At 35.1% G+C, this 12,165-nt stretch overlaps 1 protein-coding gene across 2 annotated transcripts in view; it reads right to left on the bottom strand.

The window, feature by feature from the left end:
• The window catches only part of LOC150110657 (Golgi-associated plant pathogenesis-related protein 1-like), a 125,785-nt gene extending 113,896 nt beyond the window's left edge, over positions 1–11,889 (bottom strand). Inside the window, exon 1 of one of the 2 annotated variants that reach the window (XM_090400112.1) lies at positions 11,614–11,889. The gene's annotated coding sequence lies outside the window, so the exon portion shown is untranslated. The remainder of the gene's footprint in view (positions 1–11,613) is intronic. The other variant, XM_090400104.1, reaches the window with a different exon arrangement.
• Between the last annotated feature and the right edge of the window lie 276 nt (positions 11,890–12,165).

Here is a 12,165-nt window from a genome sequence, read left to right as displayed (position 1 = left end):
AGCTGGTTGTATTCTTTAGTTTACTTGGATTACGTATACGAAAATTGATGAAAATTTAGCATTGAGTGAGGAATATACGGTTCGATTGTGGACTGCCTCTTAAACTGCATGATTCTGGCAATCTTTCGTCATCGTACACCAGCAATCCGTCTCTATCCATAGGAATGCCTTTGACTGCAATCTAAATGTCGCGTGTTTGGTTGCTGGACCATTCCACCTGCACTTTGAGCATTACTATGTGTGCATATCTCTGCAAACTATGTAAGAATGTTTAGTAAACTGGCATTTCTGTTATGCTATGATGTACTGTACATTATCACTAGAGTTAGAAACATGAGATTTTGACACATTTAATATTATTTTTATATAACTTTTAATATTAACAGACAGTCCACAAGCAAAGAAGGGATGTTCGATTGAGAAGTTGAATTATATTGCGTTACATTAGTGAATGCAAACTTTGTATTGATCTTAAATTACTATTGTAAAGAATTCCATTTTAAAAGAACTTAGTTTGATTATGCGAGACCAACTTAGATTTTGGATTAAAGATTGCTAGCTAATAAATAAATCTATAACCAACAGCTGTGAATTATTTGAAAGCAACTTAGGCCTAATTAAATTTCAGCATTCTTCAAAAATTAAAAAAAAAAAAGGACTGTTTCTTAATGCTTCCAGGCAATGATAAACATTTCGTGCGTCACCAAGTCTAGGCTGCTACCATCTCTAAAACACGCAGTCCTGTTAATGGCTACCTGCAAGACTCGAGTGGTTGTTTTAGCAACTTTCTAGTTGTAAATGACACATGGCACGATGTGAAATTTGTCATATTTATATCTAGGCAGTTATTGACAAAGGGCGGAGAAGGCTGAAAATGTCAGAAGTCACATTACTTGAATGAAACAGAAGAAAGAAAAAATGATGAATGATGTGCAATGGAAACAAAAGATATGAAGCGAAGATTTCTCACTTCTCTGTGAGAAACAAACTTCACGAAGGCGACATCAAGCATTGTAAAGAATCCATAAACAGTGGTTGCTATTGATGGATCAGCAACTAAAACTAAACAAAGAGAGCGACGATAGCGACAGTCGTTCTGTCATAGCAGTTCTCACTGACACGAACACAGGAAGAAAGTTCCTATCACTGTCGTTGTTGCAAGAAAACAGTTTTGTCGCGCAGAAATCGGAAATATCAGTTAATTACTTAAATTCCTCAAACATTTAACTAGCATTTCATAGGATTTGACTACTGTTTTGCTAGATTAATTTTAACTTTGTGCAGAAACTAAACGATAAATAAACGACCTGGCTTGTCATGTTGCAGTATAGCAGCTTAATATCCGAATACACCAATGACATTTCAACTTTTTACGTAATTACATAAATCTACATAATCTATTCGGTTTGACTTTTTTGTTTTGTTTCATTAGTTTGATAAAGAGCGTTAAGCTTAAATCCTGATCGAGATGAAATTTTTTCTAATAATTTTTCACTTGAAGATAAGCTATCTAGCATTAAAGGGATGTGGTAAAAGTTTTATTCCAGCGAGAACTACTCTCAAGTTATTTTCTCGCAAAGCAAAGATTAAAAACGAACGTTATAAAGTGTTGTCTACATCGAGGTAATTAAAGATTGCCTAATCTTTTTATATATGTCCAAAATGAAGAAATTAATTTTAATTTGGAGAAAAAAAGAAGAGGAGAGAAATATTGTTCTTGAGGTTAATTGTCAAACAAAATACATGGACAACATATGTTGAATAATGTCTCCATTCTTAGAAATGTTTGATGTAGGCACCATAACTAACTCTAGGAAACTCGAAGGGCGATGTTTTATAAAATATGTATTTCCTTATGTCAATGTATCTTAAATTAAAGCAATATGTGCTATATATACTAACTATATATATATATTTTTTCATGCATGTGGGTAAGACAATGGCTCGTTTCGTTTCACCATGTCTGTTTGTTAACTGTGCCAAAATTCAATAATGTAAAAACAAAGTTTCAAGGAGAAAAAAAAAACAATCTTGCCACTTCCATACGAGTCTGGCTCACTTATTGTCAACTAAAAAAGCTCCGATAACGTTTGTCAGTTTCTAGACAGCCCGAATAGTGGCGATTAACTGAATTAGAATAGAAGAAGATATGAAATGCAATTGTAAGCAATTCTCTGGAAAACAAAGCGCGCTCATAGCAATAAAGCAACAACAAGAAAAGCAATCGTTCGATAGACAGTGTCTGTCCATTTGTAACAGAAAGCAAGACTAGACAGCAGAACATGAAATTAAGTAAATAAATAATTTGATATTGAAATATTTTAACGACACCTGTGTTTTTCTAAAAGTACCCAAATAATTTATGACCAAGAGTGGATTTTGGGGAAACGATATCATTATTCAGCTATTTTGTTTCCTTTTGAGCCTTTCAAGGATAGGAACCAAATGAAATACAGTATACATCCAAAATACAAGTCTTGAGAAAGTGAGCTGCTTTAACAAACTTGGTTATAGTCTGACTCACAAAGAAGAAGAAATTGACAATAATAAATTGAAACGTATAGTAGAACACTTAAAATAATTAATACGGGGATATACCTTATTTTAAGCATACAGGTCATTAACAACAGAAATACCTGCTTGTGGGAGAGAAGCTGCACCATCAGAGAATATGATGAACACAGCTTACATCAATAGAAATGAAATTTGTAAGAAGAATTGAATGACATACGTTATTGGACCAGATGAAAAACAAAGATAATGAATAACCAATATATATACAGTATATATATTTATATATATAGACAAAGTTGGTTACAGTAAACATAATGGACAGGACCGAATACCTCGACAGGTTCTTCGACATCCCTAGAGGAGGGAGAATGGTAGGAAGACCAGCGAAGAGGTGACCTGAGATCATATTGATGATAATGATGAATATCATAATGATGATCATATTAATGATGATGATGATATCATTTTGACAACTGTCCTTATCAGTGGAATTTTTATGAACCATCGTTCACAATTCTTTATTAGCACGTCTCACATGAAAATGGCAGGGTTTTTCCTACAGGAAAGTCAGGGTTTTCATTCCTCAAAACAGGTGAATGCTAGTCTTATTTGTTCTGCTGTAATCCAAACCAACCAACCAAGGTTAGCACATGAATTTCATACAACAATTTCAGTCAAACATATTATATTGTTTCAAAATTCTTTTATTTCTCTCAGATTTTACAGAAAAATTAAAAAGAAACGCTGTTTTGTAAACATTTTTGAGTTTTTGTTCGTTGTTATTATTTGTATATATTTCTTTTGTGAATACAATGTTCATTGTATTCATAAAAGAAACATCTTTTGGTTACTGAAATTTTTACTTAGGACGAAAGCTACAAACCGGTTAGCCGAGTGGTTAGCGTATCCGCTCTTCAACCAATAGGCTGCGGGTTCGAATCCCGATGTGACCATGGATGTTTGTGGTTGTCTTTAGGTGGAAGCTGAATTTACTGACCCGATATGAGACCACCTCCCTGCTTAATGGAGACCCGAAGTGGCTTGAAAAAGTTTATTGTTGGGTCTCTAGAAGAGAGCTTCGGAACTATGCAAAAAATAAGTAAAATATATAAAAAATCAATAAAATAGGCAAAAAAAATTCTTATTCCGCTCACTGTGCGAATTATGTTAATAATAATGAAACTGATTTTGGTATGTTTATAAACCTGTTTTTTTTTAAGTAAAATGTGTTGATAAGAAGCACCATTACATCAACGGTATTCTTCTACTCATGCGCTCTGTAATTTGCATCCGCAAATTAAATAATTCATTTCACTTTAGTTTTTGTTTTATCAATTTTTCATTTGCTTCTAAGTATGTGTATTTGCTGATATTTCAAGCAGTAACATAAGCTCATTAACTGCAAGTGACCAGTTGTCACTCAGAATTCTAATTATATCTTTACATCTAGGAAATTAAAGCATTCATTAGTAATGAAAGCGAAAAAAACATTTGAAAAAAAAAAGCTATCGTTTACATACAATTAAGCTTAACCTTCGCTGCAGAATTCGTTACATTAAAGTGAAAACAGGATTTCACGGGTATATAAAACTAAGATATGCTATCATTTTTAATGAAATATTTTAATCCTATTACAAACATGACACTGGCTGCTAGGCTTATTTGAGATTCTTTGTAAGATAGTGAGGGTTTTGAACACAGCCCACTTCCTCATTGCAACATTTCAATGAAATATTTAATCGTGTCGCTACACATGAAAGGCTTTAGTTTTAATCTCATCATATGAACACAAAAGTTTTACTTCATTATTATAATAAAGGTTTTATAATTAAAAAAGAAGAAAACTAATGCAGTTATAATGCAACAGAATTTTTACTAGATGAAAATCTCTAGATTTGAACTCTCATCAAATTTTCTGCTTCGGATAGACGAAAAAAACTTTTAGTAATCTAAGTAGAGAAAATAATTGGCGAAATATTACAGTTTATTTCAAGCACGTGAATGGCGATTGTTTAAGCTAGCGGTATACAGAGCTATTTTTAACAAAATATCTCGAAGAAATACGAACAGAAAAATCCTTATTTTTCTTACAAATTATAATTTGTAAGCAAATTATAATTATTATAATTCCTTGATGTCACAAAGAAAGACTATTGAAGATTTTTACCGCTATTAAGGAAACCTGTTGAGGAAAATTTTGTTAATTCTCTGTCACTCGAAACATTACTTATATGAGCGATGAACTAAATGAGAATGTGAATTTTAAAACAGTAAAAGCGATTAAACGATGGGTTTTTAAAGAGAACATTTCCCTAAAGATTTTTATTTTTCAAAGATCAAAACATAGAAACAGACTATTTTATTTGATCGTGTGGCATAATTTACTGAACAAGCTGAGTCTGCAACCATCCGTTTAGAAGTTCAAGCAAAGTACGTGCCCGGTGAATCGACAGATGGCAGGGCAATTTTTTCCATCACAATTAATTCCATCTGGACCAAAGAAAACAGAGGCAGACTTAACTAATATATTGTTTAAATAAATATTACAGAATATTAGTTCCATATTCTAATAACGTTGATAAATATATTTAAAATGTATTTGGTTTCCAATGTTCCGTTTGTATTAAAAAGTAATCTAATCAGGTAGCGTATATTTTAAGCACTGGTGGGAAGGAAATGCATTCGAATCTCTTCATAGTGGAATATTAGAAGAAAGAGATTAAGAGGATCATTTTTATTATCATATTAAGATACTTTACACCCCCCCCCCCCACACACACATGGAGATGTGTGTGTGTGTCTAATTAGAGATATAAGAAGGTAATATGTAAAGAAAGATTTTGATTAGATATTAGTGACTGTGGGAACTTTAATAGATGTGTCATTAAAGACAAAATCAAAAGGACACCCACAACAGCTAAAAGAATGCTCGTGGAAAAGATACAGAAGAATGACATGGTATAACGCAAATTACACCTTCAGATAGGCAATCGACGACCTTGATCATCCCAACTGTTCAATGCATTCATTGAAACGAGACCAAACTATCGAGAAAAGTTTTAAATAGGGTCCACAAATGTATACCTGTTTAAAAAACCCATAATATCTTTCAGTTAAAACAGGAAAAACTACCTAATGGTTTTGGGAAGCACAGATTTTGGATATATTCATTGGTTTGACATATCAAAAATTCCTAGCAAATACACAACAATCATGAAGCCACATACGAATTTTAATCCAGCACTGTGCCATCTGGTGACTAAGCCGTCATACGTTTAAGTGACCTTTTTTGTTAGAGAGTTTCAGTATCATTCAAGAGAGTGTATCTTTTATTCCTTTCCCATCAAGCATAGTACATAACAGCTACACTTTGTTCCACAGGTAATGGTAATTGCACTATCTATCGAGCAAAATGGTTGAAGAATTGGATTCTGAGAAGAACATCATAACGTGTCCCAAACGTGTTGGCCACTAAAATCAACTAACCTGAATCTTAACTGATCTTGTTCTAATGTATGAAGGACAATCTCTGAAGACATACAATTTGAGTAGCAGTTGCCTATTTCAATCCCCATTTGTGAAATACTATGTATATATGTCTGGAAGAAGGGTCAAGGATTCAAATGGATGAAATTCTCTGTCTGCTCGACTTTATTCCATGCCTTTTTATAAAAGAATAAACCAAATTTGTTGCTCATCACCTCACACAAGATACTTCTTCCTATGTCGAGATCTTCGCTCTCTATTTTTATAATAACAGATACTCTTTTATAGGCTCGCAAAGGTGAAAGAAATTCATTTCTTTCAGCTGCCTCCTTAACTATCGAATATGTTCTCTTGAAGACCATTTTACCTACTTATTTTTTTATCTGATGTCGATGGATCCCATATTCTTATTTATTTCCCTGAAAGATGGCTGGAACGCGCATAGCTATTCTATGTTCATGTCAAGGAGAATCCAAATATTGAGCAGGATTGTATTTCATTTCAGTATCTTAGATTGGATGATAATATTTTTTGCATTTCATTGAGAACACGAAATCCAGCACTAATTTTTCATACCAATCCAAGCGTTATTCAGAAACTCGTTTCTGATATGACAGATGTGACGCACCCATATAGTCCTTTCTGTACTTGGTGCTTGCACTGAAGCTCAAGCAGAAAGCAATATTCACGTTACTAGTGATTTTTCCCATGGCACAACTGTTGGATCCACGAGGATAGAAGCTCTGAAGCTGTCAACGACGAAAGACTTTTTCCACATGCGGGAGCTTGTTCATTTTTGGCAGAAGTAGCATTTTTTTTCTGTGAAATTCAGATATTATTTTTCTAAAACAGACAAACCGACCTGAAGTACATTCACAATTCAATTCCACATGCATGACACTATTGGTAGGTAAGCGATCATTTACTTATCAATTCGATCTCGTTCAGTTTAATTCTGGAACGTTAACATAAACGTTCATAGTTTGTGCAACCAAAATATATATATAAAAAAAAATAAAATGCTACTTCATAATAATATCCCAAGATATCCACGGAAATTTAGAAGTTTTGTTTTTCAGTTCTTTTTACAGTTCGTAGCTTCCCCTTTAATATTAGATATCCATGAGCTGCGTGTTAATCGCAGCTTTTTTTTGATGGTTCTCTACACCACTGACGATATAAGTAATTATATAAATTAAGTGGTTATTAAATCCAACATCATTTCAATATGGCGGCGGTGTATTCCCGAAAGCTCTTTGATCAATTTTCGCAAGAAACTTTTATAGTTTCTGTTTTCGGCTTTGAAATGATGTTGGATTTAATATCCACTTAATTTATATAATTTTGCATCGCCGAAGTGAAGCCTTTTGGCTCTAGTAGATATAAGTAATATTATTTTATATTAGAACAAAGTAAGCTAAAACTGGCCCACAAAAGAAATGGTTCACCTCATGAAGCAGCTCATTAAGAGTAACAATAGCACATTGAGTAAATATGCTTTCCCCCAAAACTACTTAAAAATATTGATATGCTCTGACGAAATTCTCACCGATTTATTCCATGGAATATAATTTAACAAACGAAATGAATATACTATAGTTTAATTAAATTTTAATTAATTACTACTACTAATAATAATAATAGTCCGCAGTACTATTATTAGGGCCTCAAGTCCCATGAATTCCTCAAACTGGTTTTGATAACCTTAAATTTAGGACAAAGAGGTTAGTCTTATGCCAAAATAGATATGTTTGTGTACATATTACGTGTCTTCTCATGGTCACTTTGTCTGGTTGCTGGAAGAAATACCCGACTTTCCCGAAGGAAAACCCCCAACCACCTCCGCACAATATTGGCTAACTCACCTTCAAATGATTATCGCCGATAAATGTCCTTTTCGTCCTCGACGAAGGACAGGACGAGAAAGATATTTTTAATTTCGGAACGCTATATATTTATTATACATAAATTAAAGAATAAATAAACAAATGTTATGTTATTAATCACTGTAATAATATTATGGTAATTATTTTACAACTTCTAAAACTCATCTTGGGATTTGACCAGAAAACGTAGCCATCCAATAGGTTCATTATTTCTTATATCTTGTCTTAAAGTGATTCCGCTATTCCTCTACGCACTCACATTATTCGTAAATTCCATTCCACGACCTACCATGCCGCGGTTAGCCTAGTGGCTATGCGCTTGGCAACCATATGCCTGGGGAAGGAGTGTCCTAGGTTCGATTCCCGTCGGTGACGTGAGGAGCTAAAGGATCTTCCTCAGCCATAGCCAAGTTAGCCAGTCTTGGGCGTGGACAGCAGGGTTTTTTCCCCAGTTTATTCTGGGGTTTTTCATCCCGCAAAGCAGGCAAACTGGCCTTGAGAACTCAACACTACAGGCCATAGGATACACCGGGGCATAAGGCTGACCACCTTATCCTGTAAACGGAGTGAGGTCCGATGATCAATGGACCCTCGACACCGCAAGGTAAAAGAGGGTAAAAGGAAGATGATGATGATGACCTACCATGCCAAAATTTATACCTCACTCTCTTATGCACCGCATTGCAACTTACAGGAATGACATCTTGTCTTTTCTACTTCTTCCTCACCTTTTCGAAACATATCCTGCGGATCTATCTCGTAAGCTCTTCTTAACAGTTTATGTCACTGACATTTATCTCTCTTCTTCCTATTTGTACACTCTACAAGTCCCATTCGCTCAACCGACCGTCACCCAACCTTTCACAAATTCGAAATTGCATTCATTTCCCACCTCGGAACCTTTTGTTTTTCATTTTAATCTCCTTATACAGTGAAACATCTTGAATGGTTTTCTTACTACAGTAGTACTCCGTGCTGTTTTTACCACTTTTGAAATGTTCTTTGAGCTATCCACCTTATCGTTATCTACCATTATCCCAAGAAATCTGCTTCCTTCACTTTCTGCAATACAACACCGCTAATTTGGTCGATGCAGTTATAGTTCTGAGTTTAAAAGTACAAACCATACTTACATTTATTAATGTCGTATTATAACAAGGCGTATTACATTCCTCTGCCCACATTACTATTCTATTTTATTCTATTCAAATTGTTATGAAGCAGCACATAAGCTCCATTCTTTACGTTTTTCCCAACTTTGCATTATCTGCAAAGAACTGAATCTTCTTTTTCTTCTTTTCCTTTTATTTGCCTCTCAAATCGGTTCGCATTAGCGGATCTACCTCCTTCATTCAGTTCTGTCTAAGAACACGTTCGTCTCTAGCCAGAGTCATAGACGTTCCCTCCCCCAGCTGCTCAGCCATATTCCATACTTCATCTTCAACACTGTCCTTCCCACATGTTGCCACATCACGTGACCAAACTACCTCAGCCTTGATTCCCTAATCTTCCCAGATACTTGCCCTTAAGTCCCATGGATTTTTCAGACTTGCTTTTAACCATAATTTTAACACCAAGTGGCCAATCCTTTAAGTATCTTGTGTGATACAACAGTGTTTAGCAAGATAAAAGGAAAGATCTACAAATTGGTAGTAAGAGCAGCACTGATGTATAGTTAGAGACCTGGCAAATGACCAACAGAGAGAGAGAGAGAGAGAGAGAGAGAGAGAGAGAGAGAGAGAGAGAGAGAGAGAGAGAGAGAGAGAAGAGAATGGACATAGCCGAAATGAGAACGCCGAAGCCTTCCAGTTTATACACCCTGATGGGATCCTGCTATTGAGTTTTGAGTTTTGAGTTCAGGTATCCATCACTTTAGATACATGATCTAGGTATGTGAACGTTTGGCATGTCTGTGCCGTGTACTGTTATACACCCTGATACTACACTACAGAATAGGCACTCTGTCTTAATTCTACTGATCCTCAAGCCGATATCGTCCAAACCGTTTCTCTTTGTTCAAGTCTTTCTTCTGCTTCCTGCTCAGCCTTTATGCAAGTTACCAAATCATCAACAAACATCATCATTCAAGACAATTCAGTGTAACTCCATTAGACACTCTTGTCAGAGATATAACTCCTCTGTACACAACCACGTGACATCTATTAGAGAGTTGAGTCTGTTATTCAATCAACTAACAGATTTAACAAATCCATTTACAGCAACAATATGCCATTGCGAAATCTAGAAATATAACAGTGATGAAACCACATTTCCTCGAATATAGTCACCAAGTCATAAAATAATTATGTCATAATTATTATGTCATATAATAAATATATTATGCTGCAATACCGATTGAGGTGAATACACGTTAAAATTCATTAAGTAAGAATAACCCAAATGCTACTGTTGGGGTTTTTTACTTTGAAAAATGCTAAGTTTTGTTCAATTATTTCTCTGGAGCTGTTTTCGTATAGTTTTCAGTTATAATTTCATAACATAATATATTACAAATGTTTTTATATACTGGTATTTTTAAAGCAAATGTTAATCAAGACCTTTATCGTATCTACTCTTTAGCGCAGTTCTAGTATACTACACATTAATATTACATATTACATTCTACAGCTATAACAAATTTTATATAAACAAGAATTTATATTCTTGTTTTAATCCTTATTTTAACCAACTTTGTAATATATTGAAATATCTTCGTAATTTGTTAAAACTATCTCTAATCTAGAGTTCTATAAGTTTTCAGCCTGTTCTGGATCGTACTGTCATGTCTGCTGTTTATCCATATGAACAGTAAGCATAGCTAAAATTAATGCAACAATCACACTTCAGAACATCTCCAAGATATATATGGAAGCATCTTTAGATGATATGACTAACACAATGAACAATAGTCCAGCTATTTTTGGATTTCCTAGCTTCCTTAATATCTCTTCCCTTTCTTCGCTGCTCTCTCTCTCTCTCTCTGTCTCTCTCTCTGTCTCTCTCTCTCTCTGTCTCTCTCTCTCTGTCTCTCTCTCTCTCTCTCTCTCTCTCTCTCTCTCTCTCTCTCTCTCTCTCTCTCTCTCTCATGACATGTAGTTAAGCTGAAAAAGCTGTTTGACAGGTGGAAAATGTTTCACTCGCAGAGGTACCAAAATAGCAATCAGTCGTTGGGAAGTTTATGCAAGCTCATTTGTTCTGGAACATGGATATTCGGTATTCATTCTCTTGATAAATATCTTGTAAGGAAGAAGTATTTAGGAACGTTTTTTGATTTTGCACAACGGAGATTAAAACAGAAATACGAAATTTGTGCTTTTAACTCTACGAGCTGTTTTGATACGTAGAACTGTATAAATAATAAAACATCATTTTACCCTACTGAATAAACGTCCTTTCGATTTCTCGCTGTTATGTGAAATAGTTAATATATTTGTGGAAAGGATGAATTAGGTAAACCTCAGAGACGAGCGAAAGAGTGGTAAGCCTAATTTCCATTCAACAGTTTTTCTCCAAAGCAGGCAAACTGGATAGGAAAGGATTAATACTCACTTAGGTGTCTAAGCTCAACTAATTGTTAGCTATTACGATACTAATTTCTCTCCACTTGGGCTTTTAAATATTTATGGCAGCGTGCGTAAATTTCTTTCTACTTACGATGGGATGAAGGTCAGGTAGAGTGTTTCGAGTTTACGATTTTAAGAAGCAAATTGACTACTTTTGTACTCACCTTGTGGGCAGCAGAAAACTTCTTAAGAAAGGAATATACCGGATTATCTGACCATCTAACAAATTTTGTTTGTCATCATGAAGAGCAATACAGGGAGGAAGTCTCCTGCAGCCACTTGCCGACTGTAGGCCTCCGAGAGCGCAGAACGAGCCACGTTGACGAAAAACTAGGGATCGATTGAAGCAGCCGAAAGGGTCTCCTTGATTACTCGCGAGGAGCTTTCAAACGAGAGGTTGGTCCTGCGTGCTGCATGCTGTTATTGACAGTACTCAGCTTGCGGTAGCTCGTGATCTCACAGCTGCAACAACCCAACTTGGCTGTGACAGACGCGTGCGCTGCGCGTGAGAGACAATACTCGGTGTCACGGCTTCAATGAACGTGTTGAGTTGTGTGATCGGATGACGTCTGCTTCTGGAAATTTTTTTTTTTAGATTTTATTTCATTTTTATTTTTTGAAAGCAGCGAGAATCATTCGAATAAAGATTGCCTAAACCGTTCGGGGATGAAATTATCGGAATTTTTTCGGATGAGCAGTTCTTTGTCTTTAAGATA

The sequence above is a fragment of the Typopeltis vanoorti genome, chromosome 1 (genome assembly GCF_054136105.1).
Source record: "Typopeltis vanoorti isolate ZY-2024b chromosome 1, IOZ_Tvanoo_1.0, whole genome shotgun sequence".
NCBI classification, from domain to species: domain Eukaryota; kingdom Metazoa; phylum Arthropoda; class Arachnida; order Uropygi; family Thelyphonidae; genus Typopeltis; species Typopeltis vanoorti.
Note: the sequence above shows the minus strand (reverse complement) of the source record. Positions and strands in the feature narration are given on the sequence as shown.